Source organism: Nicotiana tabacum, chromosome 19 (assembly GCF_000715075.1).
Source record: "Nicotiana tabacum cultivar K326 chromosome 19, ASM71507v2, whole genome shotgun sequence".
Classification (NCBI taxonomy): domain Eukaryota; kingdom Viridiplantae; phylum Streptophyta; class Magnoliopsida; order Solanales; family Solanaceae; genus Nicotiana; species Nicotiana tabacum.
In genome coordinates this window covers 89,932,376-89,953,933 of record NC_134098.1, presented here as the reverse complement: position 1 = coordinate 89,953,933, position 21,558 = coordinate 89,932,376, and the positions used below count along the sequence as shown (strand labels likewise).

At 35.9% G+C, this 21,558-nt stretch overlaps 1 long non-coding RNA gene across 1 annotated transcript; it reads left to right on the top strand.

The window, feature by feature from the left end:
• Positions 1-18,581: 18,581 nt before the first annotated feature.
• LOC107811657 (uncharacterized) lies at positions 18,582-21,202 on the top strand. The gene is made up of 5 exons (XR_001653955.2): positions 18,582-18,895; positions 19,020-19,092; positions 19,400-19,534; positions 20,725-20,811; positions 20,895-21,202. It is a non-coding gene; the product is annotated as an uncharacterized LOC107811657 (long non-coding RNA).
• Positions 21,203-21,558: the final 356 nt, after the last annotated feature.

Below are 21,558 nucleotides of genomic sequence, written 5' to 3'. Positions count from 1 at the left end.
CTCGATCCCTGGGGCGTCTATATTGTCATTTTCCTGAAATCCGAGGCCGTTGTCACTTTGAGTAGGCGATGCTTGTAAGTTTGACATGTTTATCCTGAAAACAAAGATTCTTACGAGAACAAGTGTAAAGCAGTGTGTGTTATCGGAATCAGTATTAAGCAATCACTATTATCCTTAGCCCCACGGTGGGCGCCAAATTGTTTACCCTAAAAATTGGATAACAATTAAACTTATAATGTGGTTTTAAGGACACGTGATTTCACCTAATACTAATTGATAAATATGAAGATTAATAATAGAAATGAACTATAAAGTAAAGCGAACCAGTATTGAAACGGAATTCAACCCTCGAGCTAGGGTACCCCCGAACTGATTGATACCAAAACAATTAAAAATAAAGCTAGCTGATGAACAAGAGAGTATAAGCTAAAGAGAAAGCGTTATATTAGCCTTTTTATGCGAGAACAATACCTCTTGCAAATGGTTAATACTTCCCTTTATATAGTAGAGGAATTCTACTTATGGTATAACTCTAATTACAGAAGGAAATCCCATGATTAGCTAATTAACCGTTCCGAGATTTTCGCCATGATCTTCGACCAGTCACGAATATTTCGCCTTTCCGTTATTATGTTATCTTCGATCTTGCTCGATGCCTATCTCATTCGGTCTCGATCGTTGATGTCCTCGATTTCGACAGGTACCTCGAATCCCGAACTTGGTACCTTGTCCTCGTACCTTGGTCTGATCCACTACGGGGCCGACCTTCGATGCAGCTCCCTGATCCCGGTCAGATAGAAAAATTGGGTGGGATCGATTTTAATTGTATACAATATGTATCTTTAACTTTGAGAAATTAAAGATATTATTAATTTTTTATAAGATGATCAAATATTGTACCCTCTCGCTTTTCTCTTGAATTCGAATTTACTTTTGTGTTCGTTTGAAGCCTATAATTAGCTCGTGAATTGTGGTAAAATAGTGGATCGATTAGGCCCAAGCTTCTCAATAGGAATCCTCTCCTTTTGGACTCGTGGGAATGACTCAGCCTGATGAACGAATTATGAAGGGTAAGGGTGAAATTCAAAAATAGCTAGATTTACAAGTGGTATTTAAAAAATAGTCATAATTTTTAAAGTAATCGAAATTTAGTCACATTTTATGTAAAGATAAATCTGAACAAAAATATTGTTCAAAATTCGAAAAATATTCCAGCATAATATGCTAGAGTTAGAATTTTTTATATGTGAACTTCTAGCATAATATGCTGAAATTTCATAATGTGTTGGAGTTCCAACATAATATGCTGGAAGTTCATACACAAGTGCTCCAATCTCCAGTATATTATGCTGGAACTTTCCATGTTACAACAAAATAATGGCTATTTTTCAATGACTTTGCAAACGTTGGCTATTTTTCAATTACAAGTCCAAAAACTGGCTAGCCCGTGCTATTTTAACGATCCAACGACTGTTCCAAAGTTCTCTCTTTTAAGTTTTGGTATTTGGTAATTTTGTATTCACTTCAAATTGTCTGCCCAAATTTGTTAGATAAGCCAAACCTCAGCATTTGAGCAAAATAAGAGAAGAAGAAAACCTTAGTTCGAGCAAAAGAAAAGATGAGAGAAGAGAGAAGATATTTTCTTATTTTTTGTGATGTTCAATTAATGTCACGTGTACAGTGTGTCTAGTCTATATACATGTTATCAAGTAAAATAAAAAATACAATGTGTAGTGAAATACAAGTGTATTTGTAAGCACGTAATTTTTAACTCACACAGTTTTTAAAGGTATTTTGATATTTTAAATATTTATTTGAGTTGTTTTAATAAGATTTAGTCTACCTTTTATTTTATTTTTTATTTTATTTTAAAATTTTATTAAATACATAAATCTAAAAACACAAAAATAATTTCATTAATATTTTATTTATATTCTATTAGGATTTTTATATTTATCTACTTTTATTCTTGAAAAATGCCAAAAATATTTTCATATTGAATTTTTATAGTACAATTTACTTTAATTTAATGCTTTATTTTATATAAATTGATTAGTATCTTTATAGTATTCTTATTTTTACTCAAAGAAGAAAGGGTTTTGGATTAGTTGTCTAGTTTGGACTTGATTTGGCCACCAAAGGCCCAATTTCGGACAGCCCATTCCCCATTGACCCATTAACCCGCCCCATAACCCTTTGAACCTTACCAGATCGACCCTCCCACTCCCTTTTAATCTGAGCCTTCCATTCCTCTTAGATCTAACAGCCCATAACCTTCTCCACAACCATATAAAACCTTAATATTTCCCAAAAACCTAACCCTAAAATCCAGCCGCACCCCTTCTTTTCCCACGCTTCTGCCCACCGTTTCCCCCGCCTCCACTCACCAAAATCGAACGAGTGGACTCGTCCGAGCCCTCTTTTGTCCCCCCTTATTTGCCACGTAGCCTCAACAAACTCTCACACATAACGAACCTCGCTTGATTCACGTGGTTTCTCCCATTTTTCTTTTCGGATTTGTATGTGTTTGGCAAAAATAGGAAAAATGTGGGGCGTAGGATCGAGTTACACTCGATCTACTCCCTACATTTGTCTTATCCCGCCAATTCGAGGGTCTTCTTGATTTTGAAAGGATTTTCGGAATCCTTGGGAGACAAGTATAGAAGCTTCTAGGTTACCTATATAAGGGAGTATTTTTCTCAGATTTAGGGGATCAAGAGAGTTCTTCTGCCCATTTTTCACACTTTTTTAGATTTTTAGGTTGGTTTAAATTTTTTAGAAAAAATAAAAAAAACTTGGTTCTTCTGTTTCAATTTCGGAATTTTTGGTTGCGAAAAATGGGGTTTGATTGAAGTTTGGTTTTGAGTTTGCGTTTGGGTTTTGAGTTTTCCAGTGCCGATTCGAGTTCCGTTCATGAATTTTGGTCGCGGTTCCTTGTTCAACATTGTTGTTGTTTCCTCGGATGGATTTTTGTGAATTGGGAGCTTGTATCTACTGATTCTCAAAACGTTGAAGGAATTTTGCTTAACAGGAAGGTGATTAGTTTGTTGGCATTTTGGCGAGTCATCCATACAACACTAGGTCAAAGCGCAAGGCACTCATGGCTAGCAAAGAATTGGACACAGGTATTGTTGACCCTTCGAGAGATATTGTGGAATCAAAGTCTGAGTTGAAAGAAGAGGTCCAAAGGTTGAAACAGCAAATGGCAGAGATGTATCAGGCTTGGATCAGGGGGCATCCTCCACCCTCATTCCCCACTAACTACACAGAAAACCCTACCGCTATCCCACCGCTATCACAAGCCCAGATTCCCACTACCGTTGACCTTTCCCTTCAACATGCACCAGGCTTTACCCCTTACCACAACTACACTGGCATCTCGTCCCAACCTTTCCATGCTCCACCAGCCAAAACAACCTCATATCCCGCTCTAATATCCACTCCTATTTTTGTAGCCCCTCCACAAGCTACCCTCCACCGATCTTTCAGTGAACCCGCGTTCAAAGTTCCTGATGCCCAATACTATGCTCCAGAACCAACTTTCAAGGTCCCGGATCTTTATTGTTATACCCCTCACTTTGAGCCTCCTGTTGAAACCGAGAAGCCATCTAAGAACGTGGAGCAAGATGAGATATTCAGGAAAGTGAAGAGTTTAGAGCAATCTTTGAGGAGCATGCAAGGGATAAGAAGCCAAGTAAGTGTGGCTTACAAGGACGTGTGCTTGTTTCCTGACGTCCAACTGCCCGCAGGGTTTAAGATGCCAAAGTTTGATCTATACGACGGACATGGGGATCCTGTGGCCCATTTGAGGGGTTATTGAAGTAAGATGAGAGGCGTCGGTGGGAAGGACGAGTTATTAATGGCCTATTTCAGTCAGAGTTTGAGTGGGGCAGCCCTGAAATGGTACACCCGCCAAGATGCTAGTAGGTGGTATACATGGGACGATAAGGCTCAGGCATTTGCCCGATACTTTCAGTACAATATAGATATTGTCCCGGATAGCCTATCCCTGACCAAGGTAGAAAAGAATCCTAATGAGAGCTTTAGGGAATACGGGTTCAGATGGAGGGAACAAGCTGCCCGGGTCAATCCTCTGATGAAAGAGGACGAGATGGTCGAGTACTTTCTTCAAGCCCTGGAGCCTACTTACTTTGGCCACCTGATCTTAGCCATAGGTAAGCCTTTTAACGATGTGGTAAAGATGGGAGAAATGGTGGAAGAGGGACTCAAGTCAAGCAAGATCATGAGCTACTCCGCCATAAAAGCAACTACACAGGCAATCCAGAATGGCACAGGAAGTTTGGTAGGCAAGAAGAAGAAGGATGATGTCTCTATGGTTGTCTCTGGACCATGGCGTGGCCCAAGGGGTTAGCCTTACCAGTACGCTCAGTCCTGACCCCAACCCCAAGCCTACACCCAAGCTCCATATAATCCACCCCAACATTATTTCCAACCGCAAGACCCTCAATACTCAGTTAGACCACCCTAATACTATGTTCATCACGCACAATCATATGCTCTACCCCTTCCTTACCCGCAATGGCGTGCTCCAATTCCACAAAATCCTTATCCACCCCCATAACCCTACCGGTCCAAACTTTCGACCAAGGCCGGAGTATAGGAGAGAAGGGAAATAATAGAAAGAAACTTTCACCTCTCTCGGAGAGTCCTATGCCAATTTGTTTCAAAGGTTGAGGCAATTGGACGTGTTGAGGCCGATTGAGGCAAAGATACCAAATCCACCCCCAAAGAACCTTGATTATTCTCTTAGGTGCGCATATTGTTCTGATGCCCCAGGGCACGACACAGAGAAGTGTTGGAATTTGAAGAGGGCACTCCAAGAGCTTATTGATACAAATCAAATTGTAGTCCAAAGCCCGGATGCGCCAAACATCAACCAAAATCCTTTGCCAGCCTATGCAGAGTCACACATGATTGAAATAGTTCGTAAGGATGGGGAGTTCAGGAATTCTTCCAACTCCGTCATGATGATTCGAGCCAGTGAAGTTAATTCGGTTAAGGCTATAGACTCTTACCAAAGCAACACCCTTGACAGTTGAAGTGGTGACAGAAAAACTAAGCATGCTCAACGTGAAGCCACATGTATTGGTCGTGAAAGGGACTTCGAAGGATATTGGGGCAAGTCACGAAAAGCCGAAAGTGGTTGTGCCAGAGATCCCAAGCAAGCCTGTCGTAGTCGTAAAAGGGGCTCATATTACCCCTGTTGTCAATAAGCCAGTGACCCAGTTTCCATTGGTTGATACAAAGGTTGTCCCGAGGAATTACAAACAAGTGATAGTAACGTATAAAGTGAAAGAAGTGGAGGAGAAAGTCAATGAAACTGGAGGACTGACTCGTTCTGGGAGGTGTTTCGCCCCAGAAGAATTAAGGAAGGCCAAGCCATTCAAGGATAGCCAAATCCCAGTAAAGAAGCCGGTTACCGAAAAAGAGGCCGAAGAGTTCCTGAAAAAGATGAAAGTGCAAGACTACTCCATTGTGGAGCAATTAAGGAAAATACCTACTTAGGTCTCTCTTTTATCTTTACTGATACATTCAGATGAACACCGCAAAGCCCTGATGGAAATTTTGAATAAGGCACATATTCCTAATAAGATCACAGTGAATCACTTGGAAAAGATTGCTAACAAGATCTTCCAAACAAACACAATCACATAGCAGGGGGTCCATATTGTTTGGAGACATTTTCTTCCGATCCAAGCTAAGAACTCAATTTTTCTAGGATATAACCCTCGACAGAGAATAAAATGAAGGGGGCAATAATTAGAAGAGCAACAACGAGTGTGGAACGGGAATTGAGCAAAAAACAATGAGAGAATAAGGAGGGGGAACAAATAGAGAGGGCTAGGTTTTAGAGCGAATAGAGGAAGATTAATTTTCTTCTCGCCCACTCTCGCAGATCTGCCCGTTCTCATCTCCAAGAACCCAGCTCTGTCTATTCTCACTTCCGTGTTACAAACTTTCGCCACCGCCATTTAACCACCATAGCCTCATCCTTCCACCACGATTCCTCCAATCTTTTAGCTTCGCCAATCACCATCGGAAAAGTCAAAATATTTTTATTTTTGGTTTAGTTCGTCATCTTGCCTTCGAGGTTTGGTTCAAGGCTATCATCTATTGGGTTTCCAGATTTCGTTGGGGATTTCGTCAATTATTTGGTTTTCCTCAGTCCGTCAAGATCGTCGAGGTTGTCTGGTTGAAGGTTCCCACGCGGTTCAATTTTGGAAATTTCAGTTCATTTTTCCGGCTAAAGCTTGTTGCTGGATTTTCTTGTTTCGCTCTTTTCAAACAGAGCATATCTATGTGACTTTGAAGGTTCTATTATTTAATCGGAAAAGAAATTTCGACTAAAGGTCCATTCTATTCCCTTATCTGTTATTATATTTCCTTTTAATCAAATATGTGATTGTTGGAGCTATATGAACTAATTGACAAATGTTGTGATTAGCTTGAATGTTTGATAATTACTTGTTGAGATTCAGTCACCGGAAGGAGATGTTTCATTCTATTAGTAAATAATTATGATTTTAACTACTAATACAAATCAACTGTTCTTGTTCTTTAAGTAAAGTCAATTAAGTGGGTAGGGGTGGCAAGTGGGCCGGGTCCGGTTCTAAGTGGGCTTCGCGGGCCCGGTCCTAAGTGGGCCGGTCCTAAACGGTCCTGGGCTTCACGGGCTTATTGCTGGAACCGGCTCGGGACCGAGACCACGAACTAACAGGCCCGGGTTTAGTGGGCTGGTCCCGGGCCCAAACGGGCCTAAACGGGCCCAACAGAAACTTTCTATTTTTAATTTTTTTTTATAGAAGTTAGAGAAAAAAATAGTAATAAAGATATATAAGCTATATTCGATTTATATACTATATATACATCTTAAAATATATATATACTATATTATATATACATAGTATACATCTTAAAATATACTATATATACATCTTAAGATATACTATATATATATAGTATAGTATAGTAGATCTTAAGATATATATACATCTTAAGATATATAAGCTATATATATATATATATATATATATATAGTAAGATGTATATATAGTATATCTTAAGATGTATACTATCGAATATGACTTATAAACTATGTATATATATTATAGTATATATATAGTATATTATAGTATATATATACATCTTAAGATATATATATATATATATATATATATATATATATATAGTTATATACACACTATACTATATATACATAGTATATTCGATATACTATACTATATATACATATATATATATATATAAGCTTATATATATATACTATACTATACTATATATACATCTTAAAATATATTCTATAGTATACATCTTATATATATATATATATATATATATATATATACACACACACACACACACACACACTATACTATATATACATCTTATATACACACACACTATACTATATATACATAGTATATAAGTCATATTCGATAGTATACATCTTAAGATATATATAATATATATAGTAAGATGTATATATATTATAGTATAGTATAGTATATACTATATATACAACTTAAGATATATAAGCTATATTCGATATATTCGATATACATATATATATAAGCTTATATATATATACTATACTATACTATATATACATCTTAAGATATATAAGCTATATTCGATTTATATACTATATATACATCTTAAGATATATATATATATATATATATATATATATATATATATATAAGATATATATATATACACACACTATACTATATATACATAGTTATAAGTCATATTTGATAGTATACATCTTAAGATATATATATAATATATATAGTAAGATGTATATATATTATAGTATAGTATAGTATATACTATATATACAGCTTAAGATATATAAGCTATATTCGATATATTCGATATACATATATATATATATAGACTATAGTATAGTATAAATATAAGCTTATATGTATACTATACTATACTATAATATATATATACATCTTACTATATATAAGCTATATTCGATTTATATACTATATATACATCTTAAGATATACTATATATACATGTATATCTACTATATATATCTAGTATATCTAGTATACTATGTATATATAGTATATCTTAAGATGTATATATAGTATAGTATATATAGTATATCTTAAGATGTATAAATATAAGCTTATATATATATATATATATATATATATATATATATATATATATGTATACTATACTATATTATACTATATGTATAGCTTAAGATATAAAAGAACAAAAATATTGTAAAGAGATATTCAAATCAATGCGTTATATTTTTATTATAGCATTAAAAATCATGGCAATATCTTTCTTAGTCTTCCTCCCCCTATGGAATGAGCACAACAAGGTGCTAATACCACCATTGAGAAGAAAAAGAAACTAATCAAGATGTGCCAAAATACAAGTTACATATTAATTTACATGGTATCTCTTACAAATTTCATAAATCTTTCAAGGTCCGGAGGAATTTCCGTTGGTGGTGGCGGAAATGAAGCTTGCTCATCACCTCTTCCAGGCGAAGCATCATCCTCCGCAAGTTCAGCTAGTATTTCTTCATAAGCTTCGTCTACCTCTGGTTGTGATTCAGCAAGTCCAAAATTTCTTCTTTCCGAACGGATCCAATCTCTGAAAAGTACTGATTTTTCCAAGCTCTCCCTCATAGACGCTCTATAATCACCGAGTTGAAGTCTTGCTTGACTGAAAGCGCTCTCTGATGCCACTGTTGAAGCTTGAATAGTTAAAATATCTAGGGCCATCCTTGAAAGAATCGGAAAGTGTTTTTCTTTGTCCTTCCACCATTCCAAAATATTAAAGGAGCCGTCGGGATTCACTTCATCAATTCCCTATGACAAATAAACTTCAAGCTCATTTAGTTGTGAAAAATCACTAGTACTAGAACCTTGAGAACCCCTGAACCCTGCCCAAGCACTAAGTGCTCTTACTCCCGCAGTTCTTTTAGATGATTGAGAACTAGAAGAAGAAGGAGTTGGAATATTTGGTCTAGCATGATCTAATGCAACTTGATAAGCATTATAAATAGTTTGAACATTTATTTTAATTGAGGCTATTGCGTTCGAAAGTTTAGACAACTCCTCATCTTCAAGTGCTAAACCATTATAAACAGTTTCATACCAAAATTGAGGACCTCCTAACCGGGTCAAATCAATTTCAACCGGGAATTAACACTGTTATCGGTGGTATTTTATATTATGATCCAAAAAAAGATCGGGAAGAATTGACAAAAATGGTCACTGTTATGTGCTTACCCTATAGTTTTCCTTCTAACCCCCACTTTGTGCATTATATTAGAAAATTTATAATCCTACTTATAAAGGTTTTCCTCGCACAACCGTAAAGAGTGATATTTATAAATATAAACATGAATATGAACAATATTTGCGCTATTTATTTACTCATATAAATTGTCGTCTTGCTATTACAACTGATATTGGTAGAAGTGGTAATGACTGTGATTACCTTACTGTTACCAGTCATTGGATTGATGAGCATTGGATAATGCAAAAGCGCATTATTGCTTATAGAATAATTAATTCACGTCACACAGGGCAGTTTATTTCTAGCACGATTGCGGATATTTGTAGATATTTTTGCATTAGTGATAAAATAATATCAGTTTCAATGGATAATGCTACTAGTAACACAAATGCTGTAGCCTTGCTTACCACGATACTAAGTCCTGTATTTAGTAATATTTTTCATGTTAGATGTATTTGTCATATTTACCATTTAATTGTGGGTGATGGCATGCGAATTTTAAATGTTGAAATTGAAAAGGTTAAAATGGCTCTTAATTGGCTTTTTTATTCAAATCGTAGAAGTAGACTTAGAGAATATTTTAAAAGATGCGATGAGTAAAAAATTTCAATCGTAGATGTTTTAGTTGAGTAAAAAATTGCCAAACAAGAGATGTTTCTGCCCGTTTAGGAGGTTGTCTAGAAAAAGTAGGGGCACTAATATGAGGGTCAGATGGGGGATTATCTAGATTATTATTAGTTGGGTTAACTTCAGGAGCAGGACTAATGGGTGTATCATCATCCGGTTGCGTTTCATCAAAATCTATTTCTTCATCATCATTTTCATCAATAGTTGGATTACCATAAAAAACATTCATATATTCATGGTTTAATTATTCACCGGGTGCAATATTATGGAAAAATTGACTCTCGATAAATTGTAATAAACTATTATCGCTATCAAGAATAGGAGGTGTAGGACGGGTAACATGTTTGGGTCGGGGAGCCGGGGGAAGTGGAGGAGGAATATATTGGCCACTAGATTCACCACTCTTCGATTTTCCCTTATTTTTACTAAACATATTTTTTAAGGAATAAGCCATCTTAATTAATCAAGCAAAGTAAATAAAACAAACAAAATTATAATATTAAAACTTAAGAGTTGGAACGAGTTTACCGAATTGACGAACAACTTGTTGGAAATTGATTATCGTTGAAGACTTCAATTCACCAACTTCACAATTGTTTCACAAATTGTAACAATAAAGTAAGCAATAGTAGAAGTAAATTAGAGAGAGATTGTGATAGATTGATGATTTTGTAAGAAAAAATAAAATAATGATGGGGTATTTATAGTTGAAAATAGGGAAAAAGTGTAATTATAAAAAGTTTGGGATTAAAACAAAGTTGAGGGGTTAAATGGCTATTTCATAAATAGCCAACGGCTATTTTTGACAGTCCAACGATTTTTTTTTTATTTTTAAAATAGCCGTTGGGCCCGCTAGGCCCGCTAAGGGACCGCGCCGGTCCCTGGCGGGCCAAACGGTCCCGAGCCTGACGGGCCCAATCATAAGACCGGCCCATGAGACCGGACCAGACCCGCTAAAACCGGACCAAACGGTTTTGGCCCGTTTAACCGTCTGGCCCGCGATCCTGGACCGACCCACTTGCAAGCCTTATAAGTGGGTATTAATTTATTGGTTGAGACAAGTATTGGGTCATTGGGAAATGATCGTGAATTAACGGGAATTGGACTGTAGGGGGTTGAACTTAAGATTGTCTTGATTAATTTTGTTGTTTTATCTTGTTTCCTTGGGCCCAGGGGTTGGGCATAAATGTGAAAGATAATTTGGATTTAGATATCTTTAATTGATTTTACGTTATTGTTCAAATCATTAGGAGCATGTTTAAGTCGTCAACTTGGTTGGCAAACTTTTAGGACGTTATATTTTAGTTGTTGAGATGAGAGGTCGTTCCCTTTTATTTATATTCGGGGGAATATCACGTAGAGTTTGTAAATATTTTTATCAGAAGAATGCCCCGAAGTGAATGTAAAAGGAGGCTGAGGCGACATCATCACAGAGGCTTAGTAGGATAATTTGATTCACTTATGTTATTTTCTTTTCTTTTATTAGGTGGAGACGACCTTGAACCTTTTTGTGCTTACACTTCTTTTGTGTGTGTTTTACCTCAATTGGAGTACCTTTAAAGCCAACTAGACCATGTATGCAACCGTGATCTTCACGGGACTTGGAAAATACCTAACACCTTCTCCCCAAGTCAAATGAACCCCCTTACTCGAAATTTCTGGTGCAGACTATGCTTTGGAGTCTAAATGTGTTTTGAAAGAAAATTGTTATTTTTAAAAAAAAAATGATGGCCTGGCACACTGAAACCAAATGTCAGGTGGCGACTATGAAAAATCCTTTGAAACGCAATTGTCACTTTCAATTCGAAAACCCTTTCAAGCTTAAAAATCACTTCTATAATTTAAAAAGGGTTAATAAGGTAAAAATAAAGGGTGTGACAGTATTGGGTTCCTTGCCTTTGGTGTCTCCAGTTTGGGCCTCAATAGCAGTAGACTGTAATTGGGCTTGATGTGGTGGACTGATAGATGCATCCATGTTTATGCCCCACTCCCTCCCCAGGCTAGAGGATGAAAACACTCTCAGCTTGGACATAATGCCTCGATGGACAACATCATACAAAGATTTAGTCATAAGATCAGCCACATGTGCATCAGAAGGAACAAAATGTAAAGAAATTAGGCCATCATGTAAACAGTCGCGCACAAAATGACAATCAACCTCAATGTGTTTTGTGCGCTCGTGAGCTCGTGAAAGACTGGATTCCTAGCAATATGTAGAGCGGCCTGGCTATCACAATAAATAGGAATAGGAGAATTGATAGGTAAACCAAGATCACCCAAAAGTCTGCGAAGCCATGACAATTCAGCAACTACCATCCTGAGGGCCCTGTATTCAGCCTCTACTGAAGAGAGTGAGATGGTGGGCTGCTTTTTGCTCTTCCAGGAAATGGGACTACCATCCAGAGTGATGAAAAAATTAGTAACAGACTTGCGAGAATTAGCATAGGCAGTCCAGTCTGAGTCTGAATAAGCCTTGAGAGAGAAATTAGGTGACTGAGAGAGAAGAATACCTTGAGCAGGGTCATTCATGATATACTTGAGGACATGAATACCAGCCAACATGTGTGTCACTTGAGGATGCTGCAAGAATTGATTTAGATGTTGTACAGAGAATGAAATATCTAGCCTAGAATGCTGAAGAAAGTTGAGCTTGCCAATGAGCCTTCTATAAGTACTAGCATCAACAATAGGCTCACCCATATCAACCAAAAGCTTAGAGGAAGGATCAAGGGGAGTCACAACTGGACTAAAATGATCACAGTAAAATTCAGAGAGAAGATCAGAAGCATACTTATGTTGGCTCATAATATATCCAGCAGGATGTTTGGATATCTCCAACCCCAAGAAATAGTGCACACAGCCAAGGTCTTTGATCCTAAATTGAGCATCCAAAAAGGACTTCAGACCATTCAATTCAAAGAGATCACCCCCAGCAAGAAGGATGTCATCAACATAGACTACAAGGACAACTAGGGAGCCATCAGAGGACTTGGTGAAGAGGGAATGATCATTTTTACTTGGAGAATAGCCTCTGGATAGCAGTGCCTCAGACAATTTTGAAAACCATTGTCTAGAGGCCTGCCTAAGACCATATAAAGACTTCCTGAGTCTTTAGGCTAGAGAAGAAGCATGAAAAGAAGAAGAGGAAATAGGAACAACCTCAAGGCCATGAGGGATTTTCATGTAAACTTCTTCATGTAAGTCACCATGCAAAAAATTATTGTTGACATCAAGTTGGAAGACAGTCTAATTTCTCTTGACAACCAATGATAGCAAACATTTGATGGTAGTTATCTTTACAGCAGGGGAAAATGTCTCGTTGTAGTCAATTCCTTCCTTTTGAGTATCTCCCCTTATGACCAGTCTTGCCTTGTACCTCTCAATGGTGCCATCAGACTTCTGTTTGATCTTATAAGCCCATTTAGTATGGATGGCCTTCTTATGAGGTGGAAGAGGGACTATGTCCCATGTATGGTTAGCATCAAGGGCTTCAAACTCTTTCAACATGGCTTGTTGCCAAGCAGGATGGGGAAACTGCCTGTTGATAGTACTGAGGTTCATGCATGAGGATGTCAGAAGTAGACAACTTAGCAGAAAGGGGAGTTGGGCAGGAGCAGAAGAGTTAACATGGGAACATACATAATCAGTGAGGTTGAATAAGGGTTAACTAGTCTAGAGGACTTTCTTAGAGGAGGGGAGAAAGTGTGGGAAGGTTAGGGGAAATTGGGGATTGGATAGGAGGAGAGGGAATATGAGGTGATGGAAGATTGGGCAGGGGAGAAGAATCAGGAACAGGAGAAATAGAAAGTGGACTGGGAGAGGAAGGGATATGAGGTAAGTCTGACTGTGAAGGAAAAGAAGAGGAAGTAGGGAAAGGAGCATCAACAAAGGTGGGAGGGGTAGGGAGATGAAATGTGGAAGGATCATTAGAATGATAAGGAAAGACAGTCTCATAAAAAAATAACATCTCTAGAGTAAAACATAGAATGATTAAGGAGGACAAGAAGCTTGTAGCATTTCTTGCCACAAGGATAACCAAGGAAGACAACAGCAATGGATTTAGTTTGAAACTTATCTCTGCCAGGCTTAGGAGAAGAAGCATGGCAGAAACATCCAAAGGACCTAAGGTGTTCATAGGAAGGAGAGAAACCATGTAACTTCTCAAAGTAGGGGATGTTTTGCAAAACAGAATAAGGAAGTCTATTGATTAAGTATGTGGAAGTCAAAACACATTCACCCCAGTATTTCAAGGGGAGTTTAGACTGGAATAGTAATGCCCTTGATACCTCTAGAAGGTGTTTGTGTTTCCTCTCAATCACTCCATTTTGTTGTGGGGTATGGGGAATGGAGGTTTGATGTAAGATCCCATTAGTAGAAAAGAAAGTTTGACATTCAGAACTACCTCCTAATTCAAAAGCATTGTCAGACCTAAAAGTCTGAACATTTGAATGAAAATGGACTTTGACCATAGAAACAAAAGCCTTCAAGACAGAGAGTGCATTACTTTTACAGCTTAGTAAATGAGTCCAAGTTACTCTGAAAAAATTATCAACTAAAGTGAGAAAATATCTGAAATCATTGTAGGTCCTTGTGTGATATGGACCCCAGATGTCAATGTGTACTAACTGGAAAGGGACATTAGAGTGAATAGTGCTGTCAGAGAAAGGTAACTTTTGTTGTCTAGCCATAGGACATACAGAACAGAGAAATGGTTTAGATAAAAGTTTATTAGATAAGAAGGAAATAGATTTCATCTTATTGAAAGGCATGTGACCTAGTCTTTGATGCCAAAAAAGATCAATTTTATTTTCAACAGGTGAAGCATTACATGGTACATTATGAATTTTAGAGTAATCATTAAAAGCATGACAAGAGGTTACATTGTCAGAACAAAGAGAAGTACAAATAGGAGCAACAGTAGAAACACTAGAATCATTTATACTAAAGAAAGGAACAGCAGGACAGACTGAAGTTGATGAAGTATCTAGATACAAGAAATATAATCCTTTAGCAGCTCTACCAATTTCCAATGGCCTCTTCAGAGAAGGGGCCTGTAGAAAACAAGCAAGAATTGCAAAACAGTCAAGTTGGACAATCAAATTGTGGATAGATATCAAATTGAAGTGAAATGAAGGAACAAGAAGTACATTGCATAAAGTTATATCATGTCTTAAGTGTAAAGAGCTAGTAGATATAACTTTTACTTTGTAACCATTAGGTAGAGTAATTAGAAAAGGAACAGACAATGGTTTGAGGTTGTGAAGAAAGTGTTGGTGTGGTATTATGTGATTAGTTGCCCCTGAATCTAAGATCCAAGAATCTACATCTAATCTTGATAATCCACAAACATGAAAATCAGTACTACTGACTACAGAACATAACACACCTGCAAAGCTAGCAAAAGCAGCATTGTCACCAAAGGGAGTCTCAGGGGTAAAACCGGAAGCAGGATAAGCAAGTGCATGTTGATTAGGTGTGACATGTGTCTTGTGAAGAAGACTCAGAAGATGGTGATACTGCTATTTAGTGAAACCATGAGGAGCAGAAGTTAGATCATTAGAATCTGGAGCAGTGGTTGTACTTTGCACACAAGAAGCTGAACCCTTTCTGCCCTTGGTGAATTTAAAGTCGGGGAAACCCATAAAACTTATAACATTTGTCAATAGTGTGACCCGACTTCTTGCACTATTTACAAAAGACATAAGATGAAAGTTGCTTCTTTGAGTCAAATTGAATTCTTTGAGAGAAAGACCTATTATTGGAACTCTGCCCAGCAGAAGTAGAGAAAGAAGCTGAATCATTTGAGATACTGGGGATGTGAGTGGTGTTCTCCTTATGATGTTCATCATGTTGAAGCATGGAATAAGCTTTGCTTATGGAGGGCATGGGAGACATCATCATGATGTTGGTTTTGCATGAAGAATATGTGCCATTTAGACCACTAAGAAACTGAAAAAGTTGTTGATCTTCTAGGAGTATAGGTAGAGCCCCACAGGTGCAGGTTGGACCCACATAAGTAGCATGAAGTTCATCCCATAACCCGTAAAATATGTTTTTATGTCTGAAGATCCCTGAGTAGTAGCACTAATTTCCATTTGAATAAATTTCAACCCATTGGATTGACCAAACCTTTCATTTATGTTTTTCTAGATATTTTTAGCAATATTGAATCCTATAAGGCTAATGGAAATCTCTCTAGTCAGGGAATTGGTCATCCACGCAATGAGTATGTCATTGCATCTCTCCCAAGCAGAATAATAAGGAGAGTTTGGTTCTGGTTGAGGATTCCTTCCCATTATCACTCCGAGTTTATTTTTGGTTGAAAGAGCAACTAGCATGTTCTTTCGCCACACAAAAAAATCACGACCATCCAAAGGAGGAGACACTAGGGGAGTATTAGGGTTATCTGATGAATGAATGTAAAACGGATGTGAAGAATCAACTGAGAGAATAGTGAATCCATCGGCATTGTGACTAATAGGGACACTAGTACATGTCAAACTAGGAGTACTTCCCATTATGTTCAATTCTACAGTTCTACGTATAGCAAACGATATTTCCCACAAAATTTCTATAACAAATCGCAACAAAAAAGGAGAAAATGATGAAGAAATTATACCGTCTTCTTTCAAAACCCAAAGAAGTAAGGCCTTTGCAGAATCTATGAAATTGAACTGGAATTGAGCTATTCTAGGCACACATAGAAGAGGAAACAACTTGATCGGAGATAAAAAAAAAAAAGAAGGGAAAAACCCTAATTTTTCGACGAACCAGTCGTTCGACCATCGGAAAAATCACCAGAGAAAACCGACGAGGGTAACATCGATCGGATGCGGAGAACGTGAACAAGCTAGATTCTAGCTCTAATACCATGTTAGATCAACCAAACCTCAGCATTTGAGCAAAATCAGATATGAAAAAAATCCTAGTTCGAGCGGAAGAAAAGATGAGAGAAGAGAGAGAAGATATTTTCTTATTTCTGTGATGTTCAATTAATGTTGTGTGTACAGTGTGTCTAGTCTATATACATGTTATCAAGTAAAAGAAAAAAATACAATGTGTAGTGAAATACAAGTGTATTGGGTCCTATCTATAAATGGGCCTTGCCCTTGGTATCTCCAGTTTGGGCCTCAATAGCAGTAGACTGTAATTGGGCTTGATGTGGTGTACTGATAGATGCATTCATGTTTACAAAATTCACCAATATCTTTGTGAATATACCTACTACACGGGTACAGCATAGTCTATAGATGATTTTTTTATATATTAATTATATGGAGCAGGGGAAGAATAAATGGAGAGGAGATTACAAAGTAAAAAATTGAACTCTCACTAATAAGATAAAAGTTCAAGTAATTAATCAATTCAACTATTAAGATTCCCCTAGTCTATAAATAATAATGTATTGCTATGCTGTATTGCAAATTACAATAGTTATGCCTTCTTTCCCACTACTAATTATGCCATTATTTGTGGGGATGATAACTAGGAGTAACATGTGCATTGATAAAAAAAAAGAACTAGACATGTGGCTGACAGTACAGAAGTCGAACACTTAGGAGTGGTTTGGTAGGATGCGTTTGAGAAAATAATGGATGCATTAGCTTTTGATATTACTAATCTTTTGTTTGATATACCTCTTCAACCTATGTATTATTAATGCAAGTATTAGTTATACAACTTATTTGGTATTATCTTATATGTATAACTAATAAATAACAAATTATGGTATTAGCAATATTAAGGCTATTAATGCATGCATTAGCATGGTTAAAGATAAAATTGTGCTTAAAGTTCCTTAAAGTTAAAGAATATGAAGGCTATTTTTGTAAACAACTAATTTTCTTAAAAATTATGCAATGCATTTTAATTTTTAATACACCACATCAAATAGTGAATAAAAAATAATTTCTGCAAAATTAATGCGTGCATTACTAACCCCTACATTACTAATACATCTTATTCAACATTATTCTCATGCACCCTACCCCTTAGTCACTTCGGATCAGCTGAAGTCATCTAGTCGAAGAACCACACGAAGTTCATCCCGGATTCACCCCACCTATAATGAATAATTCCATACTGGAATAGGTCATTCGGATAGTCGCCAACATCCAGGTAGACAACTCACTCAAACCAACAAACTCTGTGATATTTGGGATTTTACATTAACTCCTCAATAGTTACAAAGCCTCCGGACGCAACGTACGTAAAGGCAGAGCTAGTCTATTATGTACGAGTTCAACCACCCAATCACTTTTGCTTAAATATTATATTTATATTTAGAAATTTATTAAATATATATAAATATTTAATAAATAACTAATTTAGAACCCGGTAACTTCAAAAATTTAGAATTCTGAATCCATAAACTTCAATTCTTAGCTCTGTCTCTGCCAAGGGATGCAGTGGGATGGATAGAATCTTAGGAATGAAAAAAGTTCTAGTAGGAAACACTTTTCAATGGGCCCAATGCGACGCCAAATATGTGGATTAGTTAGGCCAATGAGTCTTAGGAATAAGAAAGGTGATGTGTCACCTCCTATGACCAGCATTTGTATTTATCTATTTTCTCCTATTTTTGACAGTTTTCAGTTCTATTCTTTTTTGTCTTCTATTTTTTACATTTACGTGCTTTGAATAAAAAAAACTGTCGCTCCTCCTATTTTTTCTCACCTAACAGTCGCTTATTTACTTCTCTCAGTAGTAACTGAAACACTCTCTCTCCCTTATCATGGTTGTCGTATTAATGGGATAAAACGCATCTCTTCTCCTTTTTTCCTCCTTCTAAAGTGATTGCCCAATTGCTGATATCTTTTCCTATATAAATTGATGATTATTGCTGAGATTTTGAGTTAATCAACCCATATTATTTTTATTAAGTACTATTTTTCAATGTATTAATTCAAGCACTATGTTTCCAAGCTACTATCATTAGGAACTGCAGGTAAAATATTCTTGCCTGTGATTATGTAGTTTAATTTTGGTTTCTTATTCTTTCTACTTATAGGTATAGTAAAGGAGCTAATCAAACAAAACAAAATGTGTTTTTTTATTTTGTTATTTTGCAGAAGAACGAGAATTTTGTAGAAGTGATTGGAGGAGGAAGACTGGACATTTGACTAGCCTGGAAAGGAGAGTTAGGTAAACGGGAGAGAGTTTTTTTGTCCTTTCGTTTTTGATAAAATTTTGCTAAAGAGAATAGACATGCTGAATAGGAGGAGAGAAATAGAAACAGGTAAGAAGAAGAATTAAGGAAAAATATAATTGATTACTTTGTTTGCCCAAGAAATACCTGTTAAACTAGAACTTACTACTATATTTTAATTCTCTTCAAAATTTCCATGCTTTCCCTTGCTGGTTGTGGTTTCTGTTCTATGAACATGCTTTTCCCCTTATTTTCAATGTAATTGTTTCATATTAGTTTTGAAGCTGACGTTATTTTCTTTAGTTGTGTTGTGGTGAAATTATAGGCAAAGAAGAATAATATTCCGGTTACTCCATTGAAAAGGAAGATAATGCATGAACAAAAAGGTGAAGAAGTTTAAGGGACATCAGAGTGATAGGAAGATATCTGATTGTGAAGGTATTATTCAGCCTTTTTAGCAATCACATTTTTATTTAAGCTCCATTTTTATCTTTTTGTTCAGCTAATCATAAAATATCATGAAATAAGATTGGTTTTTGTGGCACACTAAAATCTCTGTAAAGGTATTATTCTGTTATTATGAGCAATTCAAGTTTACTTTAAGTTTGATCTGGATCTTTTTGTTCAGTAATAACGTGAAATTTTCATTTCATAAGTGTAAGATTAGGATAAAAATTGGTTTACCTTATTTGTTATAACTATCTACTAGATTCTTTTGTGTCTGGAAAGGGAAGTTGATGATAGTTAGTGTCGTCCTTGTCTTGAGTTGCATCCGAAAAATCAGATTCTTCTAAGATGTTAGTCACTGGTCAATCAACAATTGTTTGAAAATTTTATTATTGACTGCATTAGTACTACATTAAAGATCACTTTAAGAACTTAAACCAATTAAAAAAGCACGACAAAGAGGAAAAAAGTAAACTAGAGAATAGGTCTTGCAACACAATTGGCTTCTCCATCAATAAGCTTTCTGATACTTTACCTGCTTACATCTCTTTTATTAAAGATACGTACCTACTCTTCTAAATATTTTGTTTGATGAAAACATTTCAATAGAATGAATACAAAAGAGAAATGGGAAAGCTTATAGGTATATTTAGTTGTTGATTATCATTTTGCTATGTTTGGAAAGAATAAGTATTTAACTAACAGGTCTATTATCTTGGAAAGAAAGAGGGGACCAGTAAAGGCAAAATTACTTGTATTCTTCAGAAGAACTTTCACAAAACTGTAGTCTTAAGTCTTTGTGCCCTTCTATTATTCTTGGCAGTTCCTTCAGTATATTATTAAGAAGTTTTTCTATGGGGAACTGTTTTTTTTAGCTTTTTGGATGATCATCGTTTGAGCTACTTGTGGGAATTAGCTAAGACTATAAACTGTGATGACTGTACAATATACAATGACAGTGTGGATGGAAATATAACACAATGACAATACTGTTCATAGTAGGAGATATAACATAATCACTGAAAAAGAAAGGAAACTTTTACAGACTTGAAAGGAGTTCTGCACTCTGTTCATTCTATAATATTTCTATAGGTGCTTTCAATCTTTTACAAATTTTAGCTTTTTTCTTCGGCCTATATACTTATAGGTAAGATTTTAATATCTTGATATACTTTTATTAGCTTCTGCTATAGATAGCGAGCCTACAATTCCTTAAGAGGGTGACAAACTGCTGCCATGACGACTGCTCTGGGGAATGCCTACTCAAGGTTAAAGAATCTTACTGTTCTTCGTAAATTTTTAGCTCCTGAGTTAATTTTTTCATGAGTCACTAAATTGGTTTTTATAACAGAATAGCTGAAGAGTTTGGATTACAGAACTATGTAGCTGGTGTAGAGCAAAATAGTTCCTCTAAATCTGTTGAGACAAGCAAAAGTCTCTTAACATGGTGAACAATCCGGAGTTGAAAGCCGTCATTGAGAGATACATTTGTCAATTATCATGAGAATGGTCTTGCTTAATATGTTTGCCATCATACCCATTTTTAAAAATATTTTTATTGCTTTGCCTCGTGCGATAAAATAGTACTTAATATATCATGACGACTAACGCATGTCCACTTTTGATTAAATATTGTAAAAGTGATATTTTCTCAATTTTCATTAATTTTTTTAAAAGTTATATTTTCTCTCTTTCCTTGTGTTGAATTTTTATTTATTTATTACCTTATTATATCATAAATATTACTATAACACATACAAGAACTATTTGTTGTGTTGAATTGTAAATATCACGTATATAATATTTCTTTTGTAGATCTTTTGTTTTAAAATTTTAGTTATTTAATAGTATCTTGTGGCATGATGTAGAATATCATCAAAATACGACAAATACCACGGTAAGGTACCAATGTCCTTATCCAAAAAAGAGGTACCAATGTCAATAGTTAATGTTCATTCAAATATATTACCTTAATAAATTATTCAATTTTATTTTTATTGAAAAAAGAAGATTTG